Source organism: Podarcis tiliguerta (assembly GCF_965153285.1).
Source record: "Podarcis tiliguerta genome assembly, chromosome: 17".
In the NCBI taxonomy this organism is placed as follows: domain Eukaryota; kingdom Metazoa; phylum Chordata; class Lepidosauria; order Squamata; family Lacertidae; genus Podarcis; species Podarcis tiliguerta.
The window spans coordinates 23,027,679-23,047,558 of NC_139550.1; the positions used below are offsets into that span (position 1 = coordinate 23,027,679).

General features: G+C 42.8%; 1 long non-coding RNA gene across 1 annotated transcript; it reads left to right on the plus strand.

Annotated features, from left to right (window-relative positions):
- Nucleotides 1-1,129: 1,129 nt before the first annotated feature.
- LOC310667967 lies at nucleotides 1,130-6,063 on the plus strand. The gene is made up of 3 exons (XR_014506492.1): nucleotides 1,130-3,865; nucleotides 5,392-5,546; nucleotides 5,628-6,063. It is a non-coding gene; the product is annotated as an uncharacterized lncRNA (long non-coding RNA).
- The last annotated feature ends 13,817 nt before the right edge of the window (nucleotides 6,064-19,880 follow it).

Genomic DNA, 19,880 nt, shown 5'->3' on the forward strand with positions numbered 1-19,880 from the left:
TTCTAAATGGCACAGCAGACATCGGAGTTCTCGAGGAAACTGAGAGAAACGTTTGCCAACTTCCAAACTTGAGACAATTACCTTAGCTGAGAGGGAATTGCTTACGCTTGCTTCTCTCAGAAGGTTTCTCTCTCATTTTTTTTTAAAGGGAGCACACAGGCAAGAAATCACTTCTTTCTGAGCTGTGGGAGCACTGTCTCTTTTTCTCAGCTCCCCCACGAGCATGGCAAGCAGGGGGCTGGGGCGGTTAAGCTCCAACTGTCAAAGAATCATAGCGATTTTGCCGAGCACAGCAGGGAGGCAGTAAGACTCCAAGCTGTTCTCAGTCAGGAGGGGAAGTGTTCTTTAGTCTCAGTTTTCCAACAGTTGCAGCAGGAAAGGGAAGTGAAGTGGATGCGCTGAGCTTGAATCTTCTCTCTCTCTCTCTCTCTCTCTCTCTCACACACACACACACACAGAGAGAGAGAATTTTGAGAACACAGGTTTCTATGACTAAGAAAACTACCTTCTTTGAAGAATGGCTTCTTTTTATGGTTCTTAGGTGGTGAAGAAGAAGAAGAAGAAGAAGAAGAAGAAGAAGAAGAAGAAGAAGAAGAAGAAGAAGAAGAAGAAGAAGGACCATAAGGACCATTCACACAATACAGGCCCTCTTTGTATCTCAGGAATGTGTGACTGACTCACATTTTCTGCCAGAGGGTGCTCAAAGTGACATTAATGGCTGCTGCTTCTATTTTTTCAAAGCAACTATGTATAGGTAGTCTTAATATGTTTTAATATGTGGGAGTGGAGACGCGGAAGGAGAATCTCCATGCCCATCGCTCAGCCAGGACACTGACGTCCTCCTCTGAGGGCCTTCTGATGGTTCCTTTACTTCAAGAAGGGTAGCTACAGGGAACCAGGCAGAGGGCCTTCTCAGTAGTGGCACCCGCCACTACTGAGTGGAATGCCCTCCCTTCAGATGCCAAGGAGATAAAGAACTACATAACTTTTAGAAGACATCTGAAGGCAGTCCTGTATTGGGAAGTTTTTAATGTTTGACGTACTGTGTTTTAATAGGTACTGTAATATGTACTGTAAGCCACCCAGAGTGGCTGGGAAAGAAAATAATAATAATAATCTAGGATGCCCCTATTTTCAGAGAAATGTTGGAGGGTATGCAGTGAGTTCACATGATAGTTTGCCAATAACAGAGTTTCTTATGCTTCATTGTCCCCTGGGCCATGACAGAGGTCTCAAACAGCCAAGCCTTCAGGTTAGAATGGTTACAATATTTTTTTGGAAATTATTGTGATTGTGTGGATCCCTTCTACTCTTCCCCTGTGACTTTCTGCTTCAAATAACTACCTTATTGCAAGAAACTTGGCAGAAAGAGTGCTGTATGACTCAACTTTATTGTGAAAAGAGTGACTCAAATGTTTTATAGTCTGACAGAAGTTTCCGGCCAAGCTGAAATGTATGAATATACAAGGAGCTAATTTTTATTTATTTTTTTAATCCCGGCAACAACTTTGCATTGCAATACAAATACTTTAATGCTGAGACGATGAATAAGTAATGCTGCTGACGAATGCAGAAATGGTCGGTGGAGGTTATGGAGTTTTGGCTGTTAGGAGTTGAGTGTTAAGCATTTGCTTTCAACTACACACAGTGGTTATCTGTTACCCTCTCTCCTCCTTCTAAATGCCCCCCCATTGGCTTAGGGAATTCAGAGGAACCCCCATAACAGCACCCAAAGGGAGGAGAAGGGATATTTTTCCTCATCAGGAAAAGAATAAATGCTCACAGTGCCACAGCAATCTGTTAGAACAATTTGGGATACTTCCCATAGTTGTGGGTTTAAGACAGCATCATATTCTTCAGATGCACTAACAGATACAAACCCTAATCAACTTTGTTGGACTGGTCATGTTGTGCAGATGCCTGATTATCATTTCCCAAAGCAATTACTCTATTCCCAACTTTAAAATGGAAAGCGTAATGCTGGTGGTCAACAAAAGAGGTTTAAAGACTCTCTCAAGGCAAATCTAAAAAAATGTAGTATAAACACAGACAACTGGGAAACACTGGCCTGCAAGTGCTCCAGTTAGAGAATAGCTTTTATCAAAGGTGTCATGGGCTTTGAAGACAATCAAACTCAGGACGAAAGAGAAAAATGAGCTAAGAGGAAGGCACACTCGGCAAACTCTCACCATGATCAACTCCTGCCTGGAAACCAATGTTCCCACTGTGGAAGGACGTGTGGATCCAGAATTGGACTTGACAGTCACTTACGTGTTTATGGAAGACAATCTTACTCGGCTACGAGTGACCGGCAAAGAAGAAGAAGAAGGTTCACCCCAAAGAGCTACAGTTTTCTGAGTTGTTTAACAACCCATCACTCTTCCAAGATACCAGTAACTCTAACATGATGGTGTACAAGTGTACTGGGAAATGATATATAAAGAGACGGGGTGTCTTTTTTGAAACAACAACAACAACCATTTCCCCCCCAAACCAGAGACATTTCTTCTGGGAATGGTACAGAGGGAAGTACCCAGGAGTCAGGAAAAATTATTTATGTATGCCACTACAGCAGTTCAGATCTTGTTAGCCCCAAAATGGCGGGTGAGTGAGGTCCTTTAAAAGGTGGGTTGGCAATTAAAAATGATTAAAAATATGCAGAGTTGGCAGGTCTAACAAATAAAATAAGAGAGTAAGAAGATCTCTTGCTCTCTATAAAGAGGAGTGGAAAAGCTTTGTGGAGTATCTGGAAAATAATTATAAACAAGTGAAAACGCTAGCAGCATTAAGGTAAATTCAACAGTATAAGATATATTAAAGGAAGAATAAGGGGAGAAAGTGATCTAAATGGATATATAAGAATATGCAGGGATGGTGGGAAAATTAAAGAAACCTTGGAAGAAGGAAGTTGTTGAATGTCTTTATTAAAAGAAAGATATTAATGGTGGAAATGTTTATTTGAAGGTGAATGTGATTTTGGAAATGGTGATAATGAAAATTATAAATATTTTTTTTTTAAAAGAATAGCCAATAGGTATCAAGAGCAAGGTTTGATGGGTGTGCTATCTATGTGTCTCATCATATCAAATAATTACAAGTTGAGTTTTAATTAACCAGGCCCAAGCCCAGACTTTACCAGTGAATAGAGGCATTTTTATCAGAGTTATCTTATTCTTGTGGACTGCATAGCAGTTCATCTTCAATATACTCTACCTTATGGGATGTTTCAAGGTACAGGTGATTAGATTTATTACAGTTTTCTCATTTTATAAGCTATTACCACTTTAGGCCCAGGAAAAAAAATGCATTTAAAACTATTTAGTTTATAGGCAGATAAATTATACATGTATTAACTCTATTTATTTCTTAATGTAAAACTAATGGAATAATTGAATTATTGATAAGACATTTCAATGTAATTACATAAATTTATGGCAGACAGAAACACTACTTGCGGCTATGGGGTGTGAATGAGCGAGCCTGTGTGTGGTATCTGGCAAACAAAGGGGAAGAGAAGGCAAATCTATTCTGAAAGGCTTTGCTTGCATCCAGACATAGTATGGATTACTGCTTTTTTAAAAAAAAAAAATGTGTAAAGGACAAAGGAGGCAAAGCAATTCTGTTTGTTTAATCTGAATGCAAGCTAATGCAGCTTTTTCCAGATTCACCAAGCAGCTGCAGCGTTCATAAAGTTCGGACATTTTCGCCAGAGGTGATGCACCTGTGGACCTCCAGAAATGTTGGACTTCAACTCCTATCAACCCTAGACAGCATCATCAGTGGCCAAGGAGGACAGTGGGCAAGGACAGCTACTTTAGGAGGACCACAGTTTCCCATACCCTGATTTACACAGACGTTGTAAAAGGTGTGTGAAGATAGGACCCCTTTCCTCGTACCGAAATTCATCAGCCAGAAACGCATACAATTATGGTTGGGGCTGCAAATGTAGTAAAGCTTATGTTTAGATTATGATTTGTATCTGGTGCTTCTTCTTCTTTGGTGATCACTCATAGCCAAGTAAGATTGTCTTCCATGAACACAGTTTTAATAATAAGAATAATAAACAATAAATTTGTATTTATATCCCGCCCTCCCCAGCCGAAGCCGGGCTCAGGGTGGCTAACAACAATAAAATAATACAACATTCTAAAATCATTTCATTATAAAATTAATTCAAATCAAATTGATAGCAATTATTGGGCTAGAGTTCTGTGAAGATTGCCAAAGGAGGGAGTCAGGCTGTGCCCTGGCCAAAGGCCTGGTGGAACAGCTCTGTCTTGCAGGCCCTGCGGAAAGATGTCAAGTCTTGCAGGGCCCTAGTCTCTTGTGACAGAGCGTTCCACCAGATCGGAGCCACAGCCGAAAAAGCCCTGGCTCTAGTTGAGGCCAGCCTAACCTCTCTGTGGCCTGGGACCTACAGGATGTTTTTGTTTGAAGATCGTAAGTTCCTCTGTGGGACATACCAGGAGAGGCGGTCCCGTAGGTACGAGGGTCCTAGGCTGTAAGTGAGTCCATAAGTGATGCAGCTCAAACTTTTTCGCCTTGGTCCTAGGTGTCCTAGCCTAGCCACTGCTGCCATGCCTGCTCCAAATTAGCTATGGGTCAAGTTAGTCTGATCACATGCCTAGGCATCAGCTTCCCCAAAGAATCCATGTCCCACTGGCATCACCATTTGGGAAGTAACCCATCCCATGGTGTTACTCACAGTCTCTCTCTCTCTCTCTCTCTCTCTCTTTCTCTCTCTCCTGCATCAACTTCCTACAGGGCTTCCAGAGGCAGTGGGTGGGGTAGCTGGAAACCCCCGTCTGTAAGGCAGTGTTACTATATAAGGGCCATTGGAATAAGGGAAGACCTGGATGGAGATCATAGAATAATATATTGTAGAGTTGGAAGGGTCTATGGGGACCATCTAGTCCAACCCCCTGCAATGCAGGACTCTTTCAACCAATGTGGGGCTCAAACCCCTGACCTTGAGATTAAGAGTCTCATGCTCTACCAAGTGAGCTATCCCTCAAGGGAAAGGAGGGAAACAGCTCTACCAAGCCCAATTATGATCCCTCCGTTCTTCCCATGCTGTTTCCAGAGGAAGTTTTAGACAGCCAATATGGAGCAGATCAAAAAGTCTGACCAAACAAATACAGCTGATTTCCATCACAATGAGTCATTAAGTTCTTGAAACTACTGAGCAATATTATTCCAGAATCCAGACACCATGTATAAAATCTTTGAAGCCAAGGTGTGCACCTGAGACTTGGCTGACCTGGGTTAAGCCCCAGTCACTCACCAGGCCATTATAATTCCAAAAAAGAAAACATTATGGATTAGATGCTTCCAATTATTCCTCTGCTTGCTGGGTACATATCGTTGTTTTCATTCCTATGATTATGACAGGTCAGTAGCGACAGAACCCGGAGGAGCAGTCCTTCTGATAGGAGGATAGCTCTTGATTAAAAAGTTGCAGCCACATCATTTTCTGCAGAGAGCAAAGAGAAATAGAGAGAACTGGGCACGACTCCAGGATGGGAGGACTGGTTAAAAAGCCAGAGGTATCCAGAATATTTTCACAGTATAGCAGCATCCTTCCTTACATGTTCCTCCTCCCTAAGAATAAATTTTCATTTTTTTAGACTGCTGTGCCAAAGAAATGAATAGCTGGCCTAATTTGACAGGCATCACAAAGGAAAGAGGCCCGGCATGTGAGGAGATCCAATGTATAATGCATGTTTGATTTATTGCCCTTCTGCCCTCTTCTGTGTTGCCGGCTCACTTAATTTGCTTAGTTTGGTTCGTTTGGTGTGACATGCATGTGGGAAGAACTGTGCAAAAGGCAACTGAAGGAATTGTGGAGATGGATCTGACGGAGCAGAACGCAACGGCCATTTTGTTGAGTGGAGCACCTGGGCATGCACATATCTCACCTGTGATGAGGGAACTGCTCTCTGGTTAGCTACCTGGCCATGTTCAGCCATGCCTTGTTTCTAATTTATAAAGCCCTAAACAACTCAAGAGCAGATTACCTGAAGGACCACCTGCCCTCATATAGTCCTGTAAGGTAACATAGATCATCTGAAGGAGCGTCTCCACCCCCATCATTCTGCCCGGACGCTGAGGTCCAGTGCCAAGGGCCTTCTGGCGGTTCCCTCATTGCGAGAAGCAAAGCTACACGTAACCAGGCAGAGGGCCTTCTCAGTAGTGGCGCCCGCCCTGTGGAATGCCCTCGCATCAGATGTCAAAGCCATTAACAACTACCTGACATTCAGAAGACATCTTAAGGCAGCCCTGTTCAGGGAAGTTTTTAATGTGTGACATTTTAGTGTATTTTTGGTCTTTGTGGAAGCCGCCCAGAATGGCTGGGGAAACCCAGCCAGATGGGCGGGGTACAAATAATAAATTATTATTATTATTATCGGGGGAAATTCTACTCATGGCATTTAAAGCCCCCCTTCACTTCCTTTCCTGTTCACGCCTCTCATTAATTCTTGTGCACCTGTGCGTCACAGGATGGGCTATTTCCAGTGGCCCTCCCTCTGAGTCCGAGCTTAAACTGTCAGTCTGTGTCTTCCCCCTTGAACTCGCCCCTTCCCTCTCCTTGTTCTCGGCGCTTAGGCTTCTACTGCAACTAGGCTGCTCCACCCTCGTTCCACATTGCTGCCTAATTACCTCCTCCTGTCTCTCCAAGCTCTCCCCAATGGGACGCAGCTGACAGTTCCAAGAGCCAGTGTGGTGTAGTGGTTAAGAGCGGTAGTCTCGCAATCTGGGGAACCGGGTTTGCGTCTCCGCTCCTCCACATGCAGCTGCTGGGTGACCTTGGGCCAGTCACACTTCTTTGAAGTCTCTCAGCCCCACTCACCTCACAGAGTGTTTGTTGTGGGGGAGGAAGGGAAAGGAGAATGTTAGCCGCTTTGAGACTCCTGAAGGGGAGTGAAAGGCGGGATATCAAATCCAAACTCTTCTTCTTCTTCTTCCTGGGCAACCGGCTGGGAGTCGCTGGCAGCAGCCTGACAATAGCTCAGTTGGTTAGAGTGTGGTGCTGATAATGCCAAGGTTGCAGGTTCAGTCCTCGTATCGGACAGCTGCATATTATTGCATTGCAGGGAGTTGGACACCCTCAGGGTGCCTACAATTCTATGATTCTATGTCTTCTAAAGACATAGGGCCATATCCAACACTAGCACAGCAGACATCTTCTTGCACAATGCTTTTTCATCTCCTCTCCCACGCAGTCCTCAATCCCAACCCATGCACCCTCAAAATCGGTTGGGGGACCCTCCAGAGCAGATTTTGAGGCGTGCAGAGAGAGGAGAGGGAGAGAAAGCCCCATTGCATGAGTTGAACTTTATGCACAGCATTGCCCCCCCCCCTCAGGCTTTCCATAACCCATAAGATTAGACCCTACTCTCAATAGATTTCTGCTTTTATGATACTGTTCTGCTGGTTGTTATCTCCATGTTTTCGTACATCACTTAGAGATTTCACAACATTAAGCAGTTCAAAAATGCTTTTAAATAAATAAAATAAAAAATTTGCCTCCCTACAGTGGTACCTCAGGTTAAGAACTTAATTCGTTCTGGAGGTCCGTTCTTAACCTGAAACTGTTCTTAACCTGAAGCACCACTTTAGCTAATGCGGCCTCCCGCCGCCGCTGCACGATTTCTGTTCTCATCCTGAAGCAAAGTTCTTAACCTGAGGTACTATCTCTGGGTTAGTGGAGTCTGTAACTTGAAGTGTCTGTAACCTGAAGCGTCTGTAACCTGAGGTACCACTGTATCTTTGCTACTCTATTGGCGGATTACAAATATGTGAAGGGGCACTTCGGTTTTTTGGAGCGGCAGGGATGTAAACAGGATATAACTGCTGTTACAGTGAGGAGGCAAATGCTCTCACGGTTATTTTTTTGAAAGTAGAAAAAAAATCACAGGAACATAAGGAAATTTATACTGGCTCAGACCACTGTTCCATCTAGCTGAGTATTGCCCCCACAGACTGGCAGCACCTCTCAAGGGTTTCGGATTGGGGTTCCCCAGGCCTAACTGGAGATGCCAGAGATTGTACCATGAAGCAGATGGTCTGCCACTGAGCTTTAACGTTTGGAATTTACTGGGAAAGTAACTATTGCAAATTTGGAAGTGGGTTGTGCCTGCGAATGCATCTCCCCACATTCTTTTTCTGCCTGACTTGGTGACTTCAGATCCCCGTAAAACAGTTATCTTTCTATGCGTAGGAATTTGCAGTGCCCCCCCATTTTGTTCTAGTCTAAGAAATGTCTGTGCCAGTGCTGAGAACTGGACTGTGCGGAATAATGTTTTTTAGCTAAGAATTACCAGTTGGTCAATGTTATTTTAGTCAATTAGGTATCATGCTTTTTGATTCCAGAAATGAATTAATTAACTGACTGAAATAAACAACACAGATGACCATTTAAAATATTAGCGTAGGCATTTTCTTAGCCAACACAGAAAAAAATCACTTATTGTTGAAAAATTTGTCTAAAAGCATGTTCATCGAAGCAAGAAATTCGTACCATTTATGGCCATGACACTACCACTGAATGATACTTCATTTAAATTTGATTAAAAGATTCATTTCCCCCCCTTCAGGTAAGCTACCAATTGATCATGGTAAGGCTTTCTTACATAAATCCATTGTCTCAATATTTAAACATCCATGGATTACCCATAGAGTACTTGTATGCTATATTACAAGTTCTGCAAATATTGAAATACAGAACAGCTACCCAAGTCACAAATGCTGAAACACTATTTATGAATCAGTGAAATATAGACTGTGCATGAAACAGAGCAATTATTCTAACTCAACAGAAATGTAAGGGACAAAGAGCAACTCTAAATCTGAGTGTTATTTGAAATGAACCCTGTAGAATGGGGATTTGGGTTTGAAAAGTTCACAGTGACACAGTCCTGGTCCAATCCTGTAAAGAACCACATTTGCCCACACAAGAGGCACCCTCCCCCAGCATGCAAAGATCATCGCAGGGAGTGTCTGCCTTAGCACTTAGACATGATAGATGTTGAGAGACCTTTTGAGTAACAGTATCTTTGTTGCTGAAATATTTTCTGGGTTTCAATGCTCAACGGACCCCACTGAATGTTTTTTATGACAATCTGTAATATTTTAATTTTTAGAATGATCTGAACATCTTAGCAGACTGCTGGCAATCCTCTTGCCATGTCCCCCCCCCCCCCGTTATGTCTATAACACGGAACTTAATGGTTTTAATTATTGATAGTTTTATCAATCAATTTCCTTTATTCGACCGATAGTCAGAAATAAAACATTACACAATAAATATAATCTATAACATCATAGGGGTACATAAATAAGGTAGGGCCACAGTACTAGACCTCTCACAGATAACCCGCATCAAGGCATTTGATAGTTTTATGTTGATTTTGTTGTTATTTGCTTAATTTAATTCAACTGCCTTGAGTGGTCCTTTGGCTTCAAAAATTGGGTGAAAATCCTTAAGAGAGAGGAGAGGTCTGCACAAGTACAGTGGTACCTCAGGTTAAGTACTTAATTTGTTCCGGAGGTCCGTACTTAACTTGAAACTGTTCTTAACCTGAAGCACCACTTTAGCTAATTTGGCCTCCTGCTGCTGCTGCGCCACTGGAGCACGATTTCTGTTCTCATCCTGAAGCAAAGTTCTTAACCTGAAGCACTATTTCTGGGTTAGCGGAGTCTGTAACCTGAAGCGTATGTAACCTGAAGCATATTTAACCTGAGGTACCACTGTAGTGCTAGTGGAGCATGGATAATATAACAATAAGAATATAAGGGTTAATATAGGTTGTCAGGTTTCAGTCTTTTGCATAGGGTGCTGACACGGAATAATACGGCACCATTGTTGTTGTTGTTGTTGATATGAGACATGCCACTGAAGGGCTCTCTAGTGCTTCTTTTAACTGTGAAATCTGAACTGCATCGTTTTATATTTGAACAGGGTTGTTTTGTTTTGAGTGGAAAATGCTGCTGCCTGGAAACGTTTTGCTCAGAGCAGCTTTAAGCTTTCCGAACTTGCCCACTACTTTAGAATTTTTCTTTATTAGGCTAACATTTCATGCACTTTCCAATAAAGGAAAATGAAAACAGTGACTTCTTTTTTTTATGGGAAATGCATTTCTGAAAGGCGTTCAATAGAAGCATCATTAGGCTAATCAATAACCCTAAAAAGAATAAAGATCCTGAGTTCAGATGTTCCTACTTTCCTGCTGCCTATTGCATTTTCGTAAGTAGTCTATTGATGAAACATGCTACTATTTGAGTTTTGAAAAGCAATTGTGGCTTGTTAGAAAATAAACTGTCCATATTTTCCATCATTCTCGGTTTCACTGAGCAGCTGGAGAAAATGCTGGCTTGCATATTTCTTGCCAATGTTTGCTCTCACATACTGAGATACAGCATCCGCTAGGTCATCTGGGACGTACCAGTTAGTAAACAGTGCAATTGCATTCTAGCTTGCCCTTATGGGCACATAAATGGCTCATGTACAAATAATGGAGGGGTTTTTGACAGAGAGCAGCTCTCTGAGTACCCCAAATGTCCAAAGCTCTTCGATGTGGAGTATCGGTGTTTGCCTGTTCCACTTTCAGGGGGGTAGGTGAATGTACAGAACTAAACGTGTACTTATCTGCTTTGAGATCTGTTGCCTCATTCTAAAGCCTAGCTCCATGTTGTGCTCACTGTGCCATGTGCAATACACTGATCTATCTTCTTTCTTTATTTCCAGGTAAGAGGAGACAGGTAAGAGGGTTTAGACCACAGAGCCTTGGGCTTGCCAATCAGAAGGTCGGCGGTTCAAATCCCCGTCACGGGGTGAGCTCCTGTCGTTCGGTCCCAGCTCCTGCCCACCTAGCAGTTCGAAAGCACGTCAAAGTGCAAGTAAGTTAATAGGTACCACTCCGGCGGGAAGATAAACAGCGTTTCTGTGCACTGCTCTAGTTTCGCCAGAAGCGGCTTAGTCATGCTGGCCACATGACCCGGAAAAACTGTGTGCAGAGAAATGCCAGCTCCCTCGGCCTATAGAGCGAGATGAGCACGCAACCCCAAAGTTGTCTGTGACTGGACCTAATGGTCAGGGGTACCTTTATCTTTACACAGGGCAGTGAGGTTTAACTGCTGTAATCACAATGAAAATTTTGTGTTTGCATCCCCCACCCGAACTGTGTTTAGGCTTGTGGGGAGGGGGTTCCCATGAGTGCAGTGCAGGGGGCAATCTTCACAGTGATTGTGGTGCAGGATGGCTGCAAACATCTTCTCCCTGACTAGGAAGGAAATATCTCTCAGGGTGGTAGGGTAGGAGAAGAAAAGGAAGCACCCAGGTGAGAAATGGGAGAGTCCATCCTCTTTTGTGTGGGATAAGATTGTTGTTGTTGTTTAGTTGTTTAGTTGTGTCTGACTCTTTGTGACCCCATGGACCAGAGCACGCCAGGTACTCCTGTCTTCCACTGCCTCCCACAGTTTGGTCTAACTCACTCTCGAACCATCTCAGCCTTTGTTGTTCCCTTCTCTTTGTGCCCTCCGTCTTTCCCAACATCAGGGTCTTTTCCAGGGAGTCTTTTCTTCTCATGAGGTGGCCAAAGTACTGGAGTCTCAGCTTCATGATCTGTCCTTCCAGTGAGCACTCAGGGCTGATTTCCTTCAGAATGGAGAGGTTTGATCTTCTTGCAGTCCATGGGACTCTCAAGAGTCTCCTCCAGCACCATAATTCAAAAGCATCAATTCTTCGGCGATCAGCCTTCTTTATGGTCCAGCTCTCACTTCCATACATCACTACTGGGAAAACCATAGCTTTAACTATACGGACCTTTGTCCGCAAGGTGATGTCTCTGCTTTTTAAGATGCTATCTAGGTTTGGGGACAAGATTAAGACCTACCTTTGAAAGAAGGCTCTGTTTTCTCTCTCTCTCCTCCCTTTTTCTTTTGTTCCCTTTTTCTTTTTATTTAGATTAGTTTGATTTTTATTGTATTGTACATTTAAAGGTTTCAATTAAAAACATTTTTTTTAAATAAACAAACCTCCTCTCCCTATGCTCTGTATGCCTGATGAGCATCACTTCTCGTGCCTGTAAATAAACAAAGATAAACAGCAACAATGTGATTGCCAGCAACACAATTAGCATCTCATGCAGTTAGAGCCTTGGAGGTAGGAAAATCAATAATGGAGCGTTGCCATTGACTTCAATGGGATGTAGATCACACCTTCTTTGAACCAGAATTTGGCTATGTGATTCTCTCAAGTGGCCTCTAGCCCATGAAACCATTTAGAAATGCAACATGTTCTTTGCTTCCCTAATAATTCCTTATATATTTCATCTGAGGAGCAGTGTCCTTCAAGATTGTTTTGAATCGCACTTTAAGTAAAATCCGATGGCAGTTTGGAGACATTTGCTAAACCTCCATCCAAAAATATTTAAACTTCCCTCAAGAATCTCCATATTTTGTTTCCCTTTGGGGCAACTTTATCTAGTTTTAAAGATGTGAAAAAGACCACATCTCTCAGTGATGTGATGAAAGACAAGGGGTTTAACCAGGAACCTAATCAGAACAATAACTTGTGTTTTTTCGATTGGGAAATGGGGCTTAATTGAAAAACCATTGTGGTGTTTTTTTTTGGGGGGGGGGGTGAATCTAGGTCTTCAGTTCTTTGATTTGACATTTTCACTCCATAAGGCGCACCGGACCATAAGGCGCACCTAGTTTTTAGAGGGGGAAATCAAGGGAAAAAAATTAACCCCCCAGCCCCAAAGAGCTTCCTGGGGCTGCTTCCTTGGGTCCCCCCCCCAGCCCCAAAGAGCAAAGAGCAAAGAAGCCAAGACAGTGAGCGGGATCCATCCCGCTGGCTGTCTTGGCTTCCTCTTTAGCCGCATGCAACTTTCCGGCTGGGAGAGGCTGCACGCAACTAAAGAAACCAAGACAGCAAGCGGAATCCATCCCGCTGGCTGTCTTGACTTGTGTCTTGGTGGCTATCCCTGAAGCCTTTGGAGCGCAGCGCACGGCTAAAGAAGCCAAGATAGCGAGCGGGATCCATCCAAGACTCTCCTGGCTTAGGTGAAAGGAACCTGAAGCCTGCGGAGTGCAGTGGGAACTCACGCTGCGCTCCGAAGGCTTCAGGCTTCAGCGAAAGCAACTCGAAGCCTCCGGAGCGTGGAGGGAGCACTCCCTCTGCACTTCGGAGGCTTCGCTTTGCTATCGCTGAAGCCAGGGAGCTTGCATTCGCTCCATAGGACACACACACATTTCCCCTTAATTTTTGGAGGGGGAAAAGTGCGTCCTATAGAGCGAAAAATATGGTATTTTTGTACAAACACAGCCTCGTTCTATCTCTGCATTCCCCATCCTTGTGCTCTTCAAATGATTTGTTCTACAGCTTTCATCATCCCTGAACCTCGGCCACACTAGCTGGGGGTGGTGGAAGTTGTAGTTTAAAATATCTGGATGGGACTATGTTGGGAAAGGCTGCCCTAGCTGATAATCCAAAGCTTGATTTGACCTTGAAAATAAATACATAGATCAGGGGTTGGGAGCCTATGACCCTCCAGATGTTGTTGGACTTCCATCATTCCTGATCATTGACCATGATGGCTGGCACTAATGGGAAGAGGAGTCCAACAATATCAAGAGGGTTCCCCAACCCTGATTGAGATAATTATATATCACATTTCAAGAGCCCTGCCTTATTCCCATGTTGCAGATGAAGGGCTGAAGCAACAGTGATTTGCCAGAACCCATTTAATGTGTTTGTGGCTCAGGTAAAATTAAAATCTGAGACCCTTCAGCTTATGTAAATAATACCACTTAATTAAGAACTTCCAGGTTCATTTCAGTGAGAGAAAATTGAGTACATGAAGCATATCGAGGGGATATAATAGTCCTAATCTTTGACTGAATATTTCTGCCCAATAAAGATATAACAGAGAGGCCTATGTTTGTGGTTATATTATTACTCCCAGTCCTTTTCAGGGAGTGAGTCATAGAGACAGTAGCCTTTACGCATGGCCAGTGTTACCATCAGCAGAATTAATGATGTTGCTTGTGTCTCAAAAGATTTCATAGTTTCTCTTCCGCTGTCTACTGGAAAGCAATCAATATATGGCAGGATTATGTTTCTTTGGTACAGGATTTAGAAAACTCAAGTTATGTTCTGCTTTTATGCTTCACAACATGACCTCCCTCCCCCCACTTCATTTCTCCCGTCTCTCAAAAACAGAACTCCAAGTATGTTCCAGGAGAGCAAGCTCAAGTCACAAAACTGTCTTAAAATTATCAATCTGGCATGATACAAAAACAATGTGAAGCAGTGTATGGACCTTTGTCCTTCAACAGAGGTACAAAAGGGGACAAATAAGATTCTCATTCAGGACTCTCATTTGAGATCAACTTCCACCCTTCACTTCATTTTCATGGTACGCCAGACCTATATTTTTGTGTTCAGTAGCGCGAGGACCTTATGGACAAGCAGAAAGCTGTCTCTTTATAGGCACCTTGCTGAACATGCAGATGCTGGGAGATGGCCTTGTCCCATCTTTCATCCTATCCAGTTCTCAATGGATTATTTCGGGGTGTTACTCTTCTGATTCCTACCTCAAATGATTGTTTCTACTTCTACAAACCTTGGGATTCTCCCTTGCCCCACCTTCTTGACTGTGGGCAGTCCTGTTTCGACTGTGTAAGAATCCACCTTCAGAAAATGAGTTCACTCTATAAGTATATAGGATTATGAGGTATATAGGATAATGAGAACAAAGGCAGAGGAGCAGAGATAAGCAGAGGGCCACGGAAGTGGGAGCAGAGGTATGAAGGAAGTCAGCAAGGGCAGAGAAGAGAGAAAGGTGAGAGCTCAGAGTGGGAAGGCAAAGAGGACCTGGTAAGGAAGGGGTGAGGGGTGGTAAGAGAAATTACCGTAATAGGACTGCTGGTTTGGGTGGAGGCATAGACACTCTATGTGATATTGTCCACTGATTCCTGTATAAGCTTGCTATTGGGGAGAGGAATTCCACAATGAAAGCAACTGAGTGCTGGACTCACTAGGATCTCTGAAGGTATGAGATATCCTGGCATTCTGAGGATCCTTGGGACCTCGAGAGGAAGGTGTAGAATACTTCGCAGCTTGATATTTCCAAAATGCGGAGATCAGGTGGAAATTGCTAGTGTGTGCCATCTAGTTACACAATGACATGTTGGACTAGAAGGGAAAAATATGTGCATCAAGGCCTCACTCTTTTTAAAAAAACCCATTCATTCCATAGAGATTGATAAGACTACTCATGAAATGTGTCTAACTACATATCTGAAACATATATGCTCACCATATCATTTCTTTTCCCCTGCCTAATCTCAGATTTGAAAACCTTTATAGATGCTCACTTTCTGTGCTTCCCCACTACTTCTTACATGGAAATTACTTTTGTTTCATGGGTAGTTAATTATCTATATGCAAGTTGGCAGAGAGGCCCGCCTTCTTCAATAACAAAATATAAATACTTTCTGAGATTTTCCACCTCACAAACTTTTAAGATGAAGCCTGAGGCATTTCATAGTGGAAGCATAAAAAAGATATACTTGTGTAAAAACCAGGAATTAAGGTTGAAAACCAACCCAGTTCCAGGGTTATTCCCATGCCCATCTTAAAACATTGCAACAAACTGAACTTATACTAAAACACTCAACAATTCTCCATCTTAAAAACTAAATATGAATGTGATTAAGACTCTGGGACACACTTCCACTAACCTATGGCTACCAAAGTACATTCAACTCCCAGTCTCCAATCTCACTACTTTCCTTTTCAGGTACTGTACTTGGCTTTCCATATTGCATCATCATGTGCTGTCATCTTGTCAACAAAGCAGGACCTCCTTTGGTTAGCTGCCTATCAGGGGCCCATCTTCTCTAGCTCAATTTTCAGTGTTTTGCCTATGGGACACTAGGCTAGAGAACGTACCACCTGGGTACCATTGCCCGTAGTCGTGGCCTGGCATTAGAGAAAGTAAAGTGACTCCTTCTCCTTCTCATGGGAGAAACTCAAGAGACTGGTTTAAATCTATTGGATTGTGAGCTTCAGGGAATGGGTTGAATGCCATCTAGATGGAAAGATCAGGTAATGTATTGTTATGTACTGTTATGTACAGTAGTTTTTCAACTCATCTTTTTTTGTGTTTTTGGTGGTAGTTCTATGACTCTGCAACTGGGCTGAAGCAAATGGACACTTCCTTGGAGGTCCAACCTCAGACAAGAACTGTGTGGGAGACTACCGATGGAATGATTAGGTCTCGTGGTAAGTAAGCCACCAGACTTCAGGATGTGTTAAGGAGGTATCCATGTACAGTTCATTACAAAAACACATATTCCAAGAGTGGGTCTCAAGCAACCTGCAGTGAGTCAGATTTATACTATTATCCAACCTCTCTCTCTCTCTCTCTCTCTCTCTCTATATATATATTCTATGGAATTGATTGATTCGGTAATGGGTTTTAAAATTAGTAGTATTAGGCTGTTTTACAGTCTATTCAAAACCAAAGTCACAAAACTATCGTAAAAGTCATGCTAAGTTGGTTTTATGTTTCCTTAGAATTGCTAATTTAAATTAATATCATTCTTTCTCGATATAGTTAGACCCTAGGAAGGTCCCTGTAGTCCCTGAAGTGATATGTTGTTTACTCAGTATAAGTTTGCTTTGCTATACAATCACAGTATTTGACTAGGCAGTGGTGTGGCGGCGGGGTGTGTGTGTCTTTTTCAAGCCAAAAGACCACTTTCTATCCTGAGCAACCATCTGGGAGCTGGTTTCTACCAAGGCATTAAGCTATTGAGGCAAGTAAATGTGACATAGTAGTTCAGAGTGTTGGACAAGGATCTGGGAGACCAGGGTTGAAAGCCCACTCATTCATGAAGGTCATTGGGTGACCCTGAGCAAGGTCACTGTCTCTTAGCCTAACCTCACAGGGTCATTGTGAGGACAAAATAGGGAGAGAGAGAAAACCACACACAGCACCTTCAGCTACGTGAGATCTTACAAAGCAAATAAGAGAAATGGCCACAATTCAAGACCACATCCCATCCAGGCCAAAGCCCCTGAAGAGGGCATGCAGCAGGACATTTGAGGGTATGGACTGTGTGCACGGGGACCTGTGTGCATGGGGAACCTCTGGCCCACCAGATGTTGTTGAACTACAACTCCCATCATCCCCAGCCAATGGTCTATGCCTGTTGGGGCTGATGGGAGTTGCTGTTCTGCAACATCTGGTGAGCCAAAGGTTCCTCGCACCACATCTAGCGGATTGCAACCTGTTTAAGTTGTGAACTGCTTATCCAATAAGAACCTGTAGAGAGAGAAAAAACCACACATAAGATTTTTAAAACACAGCTCTGTCCATGCTAATTTTCACTAGATATGTAATTAAGGTTTTGCAACTCTGGAGGTCAAAGGGGCCAAGTTTTAAGCTCAAAGTTACAGAAAGCAGTTTGAATGCAACTACCCCACCCCCAGCCTTTGGTAGGATCAAGTTGAAACAAGTGAGTACCAGGAACACTGTACAATCTTAGGAAGTACTTAAAATTTAATTAGCCTTTTAGAAATCGATATTAGTCTTTGTATATTCTCAGCCGTGGTTTGTGGTCCCTCCAGTCCTATCAAGGTACTACAGCTGTAATTTATTCCAAAACAACTCCTGCCCTCCCACATTTTAAGACAACACCCACATACCATATATTAGGCACAGAAATACACATCATTTTGAAAGGTATGCCTCTGGAAATTAAAGAGGTACTCCTTCCCTTCTGGTACTGTAATTTGTTGATTAGAAAACACCCATCATTAGGCATCTCTGTTCTGTTCTGTTTAACATATGCTGGAAACAGTCGCCTAGGACTTTCTGTAAGAAGCATTCATAAATATAGTATAGAAGTGGCTCTTAGGTTGCCCTGAAGCTCCAAACCAAATAGACTCTACTATATCCCCGGAAAACGTTGTCCCACCAGTTAATTGCCTTTGATTTTAAGATTCTACCTTCTTCTATTCTGAACTCATTAAGGGTGCATTCAGACCTGGGGATTATTCTGTTAATTTTCCTGGTTCTAATGCTAGCACTTCTGTCCTAGTTTCCAGTGTTCCTTTCACACGGTTACCTGTTGAGTTATGGACCTGTGGCTTTTTGACTGATATACTGCCATGTTGTGCTAATTTTTAAATGGTGGGGGAAAACTGTATGATAACACACTGCCCTAAATTTCACCCGCACAAAATTTGCACAATTATCCAAGTTAATGGGGTGGCACATAAATTAACTTTAGTAAATTTAATGCAGACATGTGTCCTCTTGTGTCCTCTTCTTTATAATGCATTTTCTGGTGATTTCGTTTTTTGTTTTGGTAATACACAGTGCTTTTTTCCCCCTGGGGGTACGCATACCCCTAAATATTTTGTGATTCTAAGTTTGGCCTCAATGAGGGACAGTATTTCAATATGAGTAGGAAAATGAGAGTACCCCTAAACATTTTTTTTAGAATGTACCCCAGTTATCCTTTAAATAATATAATACATGGGTAGGCAAACTAAGGCCCAGGGGCTGGATCTGGCCCAATCACCTTCTAAATTCGGCACGCAGACGGTCTGGGAATCAGCGTGCTTTTACACAAGTAGAATGTGTCCTTTTATTTAAAATGCATCTCTGGGTTATTTATGGAGCAAAGGAATTCATTCTTCTTCTTTTACCAAAATATAGTCCGGCCCCCCACAAGGTCTGAGGGACTGTGGACCGGCCCTCTGCTGAAAACGTTTGCTGACCCATGATAGAATATGTATACCGTCCAACATGTGTGATGGCTCTGTAGCTCCACTGACATTAGCCAAACTCTCCATGCTTAAACCTGACTGCTTCTGGTTTGGGGATAAACTGCCACCATCTTCAAACTTCTTGCACTTGAATAGCCCCCCAGAGATCCATGGAACCATGGAGGATGAGTGTAAAAGGGAACAGATTTTATCTCTCATGGGCAGATACATTCAATTTTAAGGAAGACAATATGTCTATCTTAGTGTTAAAGGAAAGGCCATCAACATGCAGATCAACATACGTTTAAGTCTGCATTAACACAGTAGTGTTATTAGCACCTGAGTACCCAGAGACCACTGAACATCAGCCTACAATTGCTTTTTTATGATTATTACAATGAAGATTTATTTTCTTTTAACTCTAACTATTCTCTTCAGAGGGCACTCTCTTTTAATGGGTGTCTGCAGAAGCCTCTGGCTCTTGACAAGCATATTTATTACTCTCAATATTAGGGTATTTCTCCATTTTCTGCTCATTTATGGCTTTCATAAAGTATCTGCCAGAATGCTGAAATCAGCTCAGGAAATAAACAAATGATTAGCACTCTCCCAAGATGGGAAGATCTTAGATACGGAGATATGGAAAGTTAATACGACTTGTTTCAAGTACTAAACGCTGCACAATCTAGTCAGAGTTGCCCTTTCCCCAACACTCGCAATCAGGTTGCTGCTGTGACATTCCTGATTAATATTATCCTTTATTTTCAGCAGTGACTATAGCCCTCTTCAGCCATTCCCTTCTCGTATCAATTAAATACACAAGTAGGGGATGCAAGGATTGGGAGCGGGATAACTCTGGCACATCACTGTGGTTTATGCAGAGGGACTTTTAGAAGACATTTGAAGGCAGCCCTGTTTAGGGAAGTTTTTAGTGTTTGATGTTTTATTCTGTTTTTAATCTGTTGGGAGCCTCCCAGAGTGGCTGGGGAGGCCCGGCCAGATGGGCGGGGTATAAGTAATAAATTGTTATTGTTGTTGTTGTTGGATATGTGCTGGTATCTCATCTGGTGTCTCCTTCCCTTCTGCCCAA